At 33.4% G+C, this 8,366-nt stretch overlaps 1 non-coding gene across 1 annotated transcript; it reads left to right on the top strand.

The window, feature by feature from the left end:
- Positions 1-6,080: 6,080 nt before the first annotated feature.
- Positions 6,081-6,187, top strand: LOC133672207 (small nucleolar RNA R71). The gene has a single exon (XR_009834800.1). It is a non-coding gene; the product is annotated as a small nucleolar RNA R71 (small nucleolar RNA).
- Positions 6,188-8,366: the final 2,179 nt, after the last annotated feature.

Raw genomic sequence — 8,366 nt, 5'->3', positions numbered from 1 at the left:
CGCTACCTACTTTTCAGTAAACAAAACATTTATATAATGCTTCAAACAACCCTAATGGATTCCCATGTATGGGCTAATTTGAGTCCACTTATAAAATTGATCCAAATAAATAATAATAAACCAAAGACTAAGAAGAAAATAATAAAAATTAAAAATTAAAAATTAATATCTTAGATATGCTAGAATCAGATTTGTCACCCCTACGAAGTTCCAAATAGACTAGAAAATCTAATTTGAATATGGAATTAATTTCGAAGTCTTCTTGTCTAATTGTGCTTGGCTTTCTTGTTTTATATGGACACTCAATAAAGAAAATCTCTCTTTTATATATGTCAATTTAGTTTTCTTCCTAGAATGGGAGAATCATTGATTAATCCTCCTAACTTAGAAAACCAGATCTGGCAGCCCCCTAGCATCCTTTGTTAACTAGGAAACTTTTTTCTTTGTAGATAAATATTCTCCTAAATAATAGGGAAAATAATGAACGAAATCACCTTGAATATTTTGTTGATTTAACCTTGTAGAATTAGAAAATCAACTCTAAACAAATTTGATTTAATCCCAACAACTTAATTAACCTAAGCTAACTTTGGACCTCATGTTACCCAAACTCATATTCATTAATAAGGACCAAATTAGATTCAAAATATACTCCAAATAAACTTTCTTTGCTGCTAAAAAATATATCATGCATAACCTATCCTGATGTGGCTAAATTATCCATAAACAAAATTGGGCAGAACTTATTATTCATAAGAACCTTAATTTAAAGCAAATTGATCTATATATGAAAACTCACCATAAAAAACTCAAGGTTGAACTACATATATGTTATGATGTTGCGGTCGCACAAATTAATTACCCTAGCTTCAAGGTTGAACTACATATTTGTTACGATGTTGCGGTCGCACAAATTAATTACCCTAGCTTCAAACACAACACACAAGATAGTATAGAGCAAGTAAGGGGTCGATCCCACGAGGAAGATTCAAGTTAGATTTTTGTGCTAGATGATATGCAATTTGGGGGGGGGGTTTGGATGTTATCTAGGCTAAAGCAAAAGAAAATAGAAAACTATCAAACAAAATTTAATAAAATCAGAAAATTATCAAGAGAACAAACATTGGTTGCAAGCACACATCCACCTACATAAATTAGAACTGATCATGGAAACGAAACATCAATTTATATTCTGAATATTTATCTCTTCTTAACATTGGTTAGTTAACGGATTCGCCGTATAACTAACCCTAACCATCAAACAATCACAGTGTCCACATTAGTAATTTAATTCAATGACAACCTTAAAAGATAAGTTGATTAATCAAGAAAACATAACTGTCTGCAGTCTATGTTTGATTTGATTGAATGTTCTCCTTAAGATTAATAACGTAGATTCGCCACAATTATTAAACTCAGTTGCTTTACAAATTCATATACCACAACTCCGGTTTTGATATCAAACTTAGCAATAGATTGTCTACAATAATAATTTAGAGTCTGCTCTAGCAATTAAAATAAACAATCATAGGAAAAATAAGCATAGGAGAACAAACATATTCATCATATAAACTGAAAAGATTTTTCTCTTCTTGGTTGGTTGCCCCCTTTCTCTTCTTTCATTCTTTTTATATCATAAGAAACCCTAGTTTTTATTTTACAAAATAGTCCTCCCTTAAGTCAATAGTTTACATTTAAGTACTTCAATAACTATTTTCCTAAAAAATGAGAAATAGCCTTGCATGAAATCTTCAAGTTTTGACTTAGAGGAGCTAAATTGCTAAAATAAAAATTTGGATATCGGTTTAGATACTTCAGAATGTAATTTGGACTCGTTTCTTCACGAAACCTGTTTGCTGGCAGAATTTAATTGTCATCTTTGAAAAATCATATCTACCTTATATGCATCATTTCTGGCTGAAATTTGGAGCGTTTATAGGAATTTGAGTCAGGAATCCAAAAACATTTAGTTTGCATTAATTGGACTTCTATAGCTCCAGATATACAAGTCGGAATGACCAAAGGTCAACAGTGGCAGATTGCGAGATTTGACTTTAAAGGCTGCAATTTCCATGCTCTTCCTTATTTTATTTTCTTGCCTTAGATGTCCAGAAAGGTATGGATGTTAGCTTTTTAATTCCACTAGAATCATTTCATTTTGACCTTTAGAGCTCACGCTCTGTACAAAACATCGACTGAAGGTCAAAACTGCCAATTATCTCCAATTTACTCTTTTTTGTATCTTTCATCCAAAAGTGCCTTCAAAACATCAAGACATTTTATATATAAAACATAGGCAAAACAATACTTAAATGTGGGTAAAACTATCGAATAATATGGTTGCATCAAATATCCCCACACTTAGCTCTTACTCGTCCTCGAAAAAGGATAGGTAAAATCAAATTGAAATTGAAATTAAATCAAATCACTATGACTAATCTCCTAATCTCCCATCAATATCCAAGAATATATGCATTATAACAAAGAATAAAATCAATAAGGATAAAGAGTAAATTTTCATGAATTTATTTACATGCAAACTTCAAAACTCAATTAATTATCGGGATTTAAATGAAATCTATGTCATGCCAAAGTAATTAGTCCTTTCATTGATATACACTCCAACACTCATGTGTTTAGGGCTTATGTATTTAAATCTCTCATATTCAATTAATGAATATGTTCTACCATAAGCTTGCTCTTTAATCTCATCTCCATTATTAACATATTACAAGCAATGCATGAATCAAAAGGTCTTATTTTCCAGTTGTAATGGGGCTAAGGTTAAGGTAAGGTAAAAGAGAGTAAAAGAAAATGTTCAAACCAAAGAAAGTAAAGCATTCTGAAAAATGATATTTCAAACAAGATATTCCATCAAAGCATATAAATTTTACATCTTTAATCACCAATGCTTAACTTCTTTTGATTTCAAGCTTTTTCAACATAAAATCTTAAGAACATAAAGGAACACTTTTTTCTTTTTTTTGGCAACTTTGCTCATCTTTTCATCAAGCATCACTTCTTCTTCTTTCTTTTCACATAATTTCCAACCATAATTCCATGAAATATCACAAGTATATACGCTACTAATCCTTGGCCAGGGGAAAAGGAAAACATATATAAAGTTAAGGCTTATACATGGATAAAGCAAAGAAGAGATAAACAAGCTCAAAAGAGGCTCACTAAGGATAATATGCTTTAGGTTGGCTTTTTGGTTCAAGTGGTTAAAAATTCCTAATACCTTTATCATCTTCATGTATATATGTAATGCAAATGTAATCTCAACAAGATATGAAGCAAGTTCTAGAGATACATATCATTGAAAGAATGCACAATCAAGGAATATAATGTTGAAGGCTCAAAAGCTTGCATTGGTATAACACTATAAAGTCAACATGACATATTCTCAAAGTCAATCCCTAAACCAATTAAACCTTAAACTTGCATGCACACTTCTTCATTCGATTTATATCTTCATCTATCTCAATTAATTCTCATATATAATACTCACATTCTCATAAACTAATAGGAGTTCAAAAGATCAAACATAGAAATTTGTTTTTTTTGGGAATAACAAAGAAAATCAAAATAAGAAAACCAACATTCTCCCAATACCCCCACACTTAAAATACAACATTGTCCTCAATGTTGAAATAAAAGAAAAGGAATATAGGGGAATGACCAAAATAAAGTAAAATGCAAAAAATAAAAGATAAGGGAAAAAGAAAGCAAATCTGTTTTTTTTCTATGCTGGGTTGCCTTCCAGTAAGCGCTTTTATTTTAAGTCATTGGCTCGACATGTTGCATGCTCATTCTTCATAGATTGGTTCAACTAACTTCAAAGAAGCGGTGAGTTTTACCGTCCAACCTTTATAGAAAGGTTTCAAGCGATGCCCATTGACCTTGAGTACTTTGTTGGTTTTTAAACTTGTAATTTCAACTGCACCATAAGGAAAAATATTAGAAACAACAAAGGGTCCAATCCAATGAGAGCGCAACTTTCCAGGAAAAAGTTTCAAACACGAATGATAAAGAAGGACTTTGTCTCTAACATTAAACTCTTTTCTTGTAATCATTCAGTCATGAAGACTCTTAGTCTTTTCTTTGTAAATCCTTGCATTCTCATAAGCATCATTTTGTATTTCTTCCAACATAATTCCAATCTTTTTTGGCACCAAAAGGATAGGCGCCACCCATTCATTGTCCATGATGGGGTGAATGACTCCTGCATAATGGGGAACAGTTTGCAAAGCTAATGCTGATTCATGCACGTTTTGGGAAACATATATATGCCTCTCCATCTCTTCTATCTTGGTAAAATCATAGCCATAACTTAAAGCTACACTTAATCCATCCTTATTATTAAAATCAGAAACTTGTTGCACACACATATCAACTTGGTCATAACATGTGATAAAATAAACATTACTATAAGGATATGTCATTGCATCATGAAAATTCAATTCAATTTTTTCATCTCCTACCTCCATAGACAAAGTATCCTTACCACAATCAATTTTTGTATTGGTAGTTTTCAAAAATGGTCTCCCAAACAATATAGGAGTGTTGTTTCATGAATCACAAGAATCGTGTTCCATATCAAGAATATAAAAGTCGCATGGAATGACCAAACTATCAATCTTGACTAAGACATCTTCTATCACACCAAGTGGGTAAACAAAACTATGATCTGCAAGTTGTATTACAATGCTAGTTTTGTTCAAAGGCTCAAGACTAAGAGAATCATAAACATGTTTAGACATAACATAATGGATGCACCTAAATCGCACAGGGCCCTTTTGAAACTAACATTATCAATAACACATAGGATAATAAACACACCTAGGTCCTTTTGCTTTAAAGGCATATTGTTTTGAACAACAGCAGATACAACTTCACCCATACTTACCATTTCATGACCTTTCAGTTTGAAAGCTTTTTTTGTAATACACAACTCCTTCAAGAATTTGGCATACATGGGAATTTGCTTGATAACATCAAGCAAAGAAATGTTGAGTTCTACTTTCTTGAAAACCTCTAAGATCTCTTTTTCTTTGTCCTCTTTCTTTGACCTAGAAGAACTCACAGGAAAGGGTGGAACTGTTTTAAAACTAGAATTCATTGAGTGAGGAGTTACCTTTGGAGTGTTGGTCAATGTTTCAGTTTGTGGAGGAGGATGTTCCTTCTTTGTACTCAATTCGGTTTCTATCTCTTCTTCTTCCTCCATCTCAATTTGTTTTGACCTTTTCTCTTCAAATTCTTTCCCACTTCGCAGCATGATCACACTAACATTCTTTATTGGATTCAATGCTTGGGAGGGCAATTTTCCATTTATTTATGCTTCCAATTTCCCTACACTTAAAGCTACTTGCCCCATTTGCTTTTCCAAGTTGTGAATACTTGACCTTATTTCCTGTTGAAAAGACATGACATTTTGTTGCAAGGTCACAGTATTAGAAGCCAAAGTTTTCATCATCTCACAAAGATCATCATTGGATGATGACCCCATAACATTGGAGTTTGTAAATGGAGGGGGTTGTCTTACTTGATAATTTTGTTGGGATTGAAATCCATGGGGATGGAACTGTTGGCCTTGATTGCCTTGTTGAGGTGGGTTCCCATAGCGTAAGCTGGGATCATCTCTCCATCTAGGATTGTATATGTTTGAAAAGGGATCATATTTATGCTAGGGCTATCCGTTGAATGCTCCATCAATTGCATTAGCATGTTCAATGTAATCTTCTTGCATTGTTGGGAACATATCTGAGGTATGACCTTCTAAGGAACATATGCTACAAACTTTCACCTACTATACATTTCTACAAGCCAAATAACGCACAAGAGAAGTAAAATCATTAACTTTATTTTCAAGGTTAGAAATACTTACCTCATTTACTTGTTTGTTTGCGAAGTCTCCACGCGTGCCAAATTGTTTCGAGTTGGCTACCATGTTTGAGATCAATTGGCATGCAACCTCGTGTGTCTTATCTACCAATGCCCTTCCACTTGCAGCATCAATGATACTATGGTCAGTATGCATCAATCCTTCATAGAAATATTGAATGAGCAGCTGATTGGGTATTTGATGATGAGGGCATTGAATGCACAATTGCTCAAATCTTTCCCAATATTCGAAAAGTGTCTCTCCATGCGATTGTAGAATCCCACATATTTCTTTCCTTATGTTGGCAACTCGAGATGCTGGGAAATACTTTTCAAGGAAAATCTTCTTCATGGCATTCCAATTTCCAATGGAACCTGGGAGAATAGAGAAAAACCATGTCTTTGCTGCCCCTTTTAAAGAGAAAGGGAAAGCTTTCAACTTAACCTATTCTTCGTCAACTACATTCGATTTCATGTCAATGCAAACCATATGGAACTCCTTGAGATGAGTATGAGGATCTTCACCTGCAAGACCATTGAATGTTGTTAGCAAATGTATAAAACCAGATTTAAGCTTGAAGTTTACATTATTATCGATGTTGATGCATAATGGTTGATTTTCCACGTTAGGAGTAGCAAGCTCCTTGAGTGTTTGTTGTCGTTCAACAACCATGGTGTTGACGCGAGCTTCCTTTCATAACCTGCGTAAAGTGTTTTCTATTTCGAGATCCACTTGTACTTGAATCTGATTAGTAGAACGGGTTATAGGCATAAATTATCAAGAAAACTCAAAAGAAACCAACCATACAAGAGATTGAAAACAATGCAAATTATATGAAAATCCTACGCTAGAAAACAGAGGAATTTGGCCTCGATAGGGTAGGGCTAGTGGTTACTGTTCAAAACGTCGTTTCCCTTCAAGAAACAAAAGGCTGATACCTAATTCCACCAAAAAATCTGTTTTGAACAGTACTGCTGCCGTAAGTGAATAGTACCGCCGCAAGCAAAAAATTTTGTTTCTCTTTTTTTTTCAGAAAAAGAAATAACAATCACAGGAAATAAAAATAATAGCACAAGAATCAACTAAAATTACTTCCCCGTCAATGGCGCCAAAATTTGTTGTGATGTCGCGGTTGCACAAATTAATTACCCTAGCTTCAAACATAACACCCAAGATAGTATAGAGTAAGCAAGGGGTCGATCCCACGAGGAAGATTCAAGTTAGATTTTTATGCTAGATGATATGCAATTTAGGGGGGGGTTGGATGTTATCTAGGCTAAAGCAAAAGAAAACAGAAAACTATGAAACAAAATTTAATAAAATCAGAAAATTATCAAGAGAACAAACATTGGTTGCAAGCACACATCCACCTACAGAAATCAGAACTGATCATGGAAACGAAACATCAATTTATATTCTGAATATTTATCTCTTCTTAACATTGGTTAGTTAACAGATCTGCCGTATAACTAACCCTAACCATCAAACAACCACAGTGTTCGCACTAGTAATTTAATTCAATGGCAGCCTTAAGAACTAGATAAGTTGATTAATCAAGAAAACATAATTGTCCGTAGTCTATGTTTGATTTGATTGAATGTTCTCCCTAAGATTAATAACGTAGATCCGCCACAATTATTAAACTCAGTTGCTTCACAAGTTCATATACCACTACTTTGGTTTTGATATCAAACTTAGTAATAGATTGTCTACAATAATAACTTAGAGTTCGCTCTAGCAATTAAAATAAACAATCATAGGAAAAATAAGAATAGGAGAACAAACATATTCATCGTATAAACTGAAAAGAAAAGGTAAAATAAATTTCACAATTTCTTGAAATTCAAAGGTTTATGTGTCCTTGCTACTAAGAAAAAGTGTTTAGCCTTGCATGTTTGTTGAACAACTAATCAAAAAGAAGGAAGAATGCATAATTTTGAGTTTTTTAGAAGAGGGGGTGTTTTTCTCCTTTTGGCTGGCTGCCCCCTTCTCTTCTCTCTTTCTTTTATATCCTAGGAAACCCTAGTCTCTATTTTACAAAATAGTCCTCCCTTAAGTAGACAATTTACATTTAAGTACTTCAATAACTATTTTCCTAAAAAGGAAGAAATAGTCTTGCATGAAATTTTTAAGATTTGACTTGGAAGAGCTAAATTGCTGCAATAAAAACTTGGATATCGGTTTAGATGCTTCAAAACGTAATTTAGACTCGTTTCTTTACGAAACCTATTTGTTGATAGAATTCAATTGTCATTTTTGAAAAATCATATCTACCTCATATGACATCATTTTTGGCTGAAAGTTGAAGAGTTTATAGGAATTTGAGTCAGGAATCCAAAAACATTTAGTTTGCATCAATTGGACTTCTGTGGCTCCAGATATACAAGTCGGAATGGCCAAATGTCAATAGTGGCATATTGTGAGATTTGACTTTGAAGGCTGCGATTTCCATGCTCTTCCTCATTTTATTTTCTTGCCTTTG

Source organism: Populus nigra, chromosome 13, assembly GCF_951802175.1.
Source record: "Populus nigra chromosome 13, ddPopNigr1.1, whole genome shotgun sequence".
Taxonomy (NCBI): domain Eukaryota; kingdom Viridiplantae; phylum Streptophyta; class Magnoliopsida; order Malpighiales; family Salicaceae; genus Populus; species Populus nigra.
This window is presented reverse-complemented; position numbering and strand designations above follow the sequence as displayed.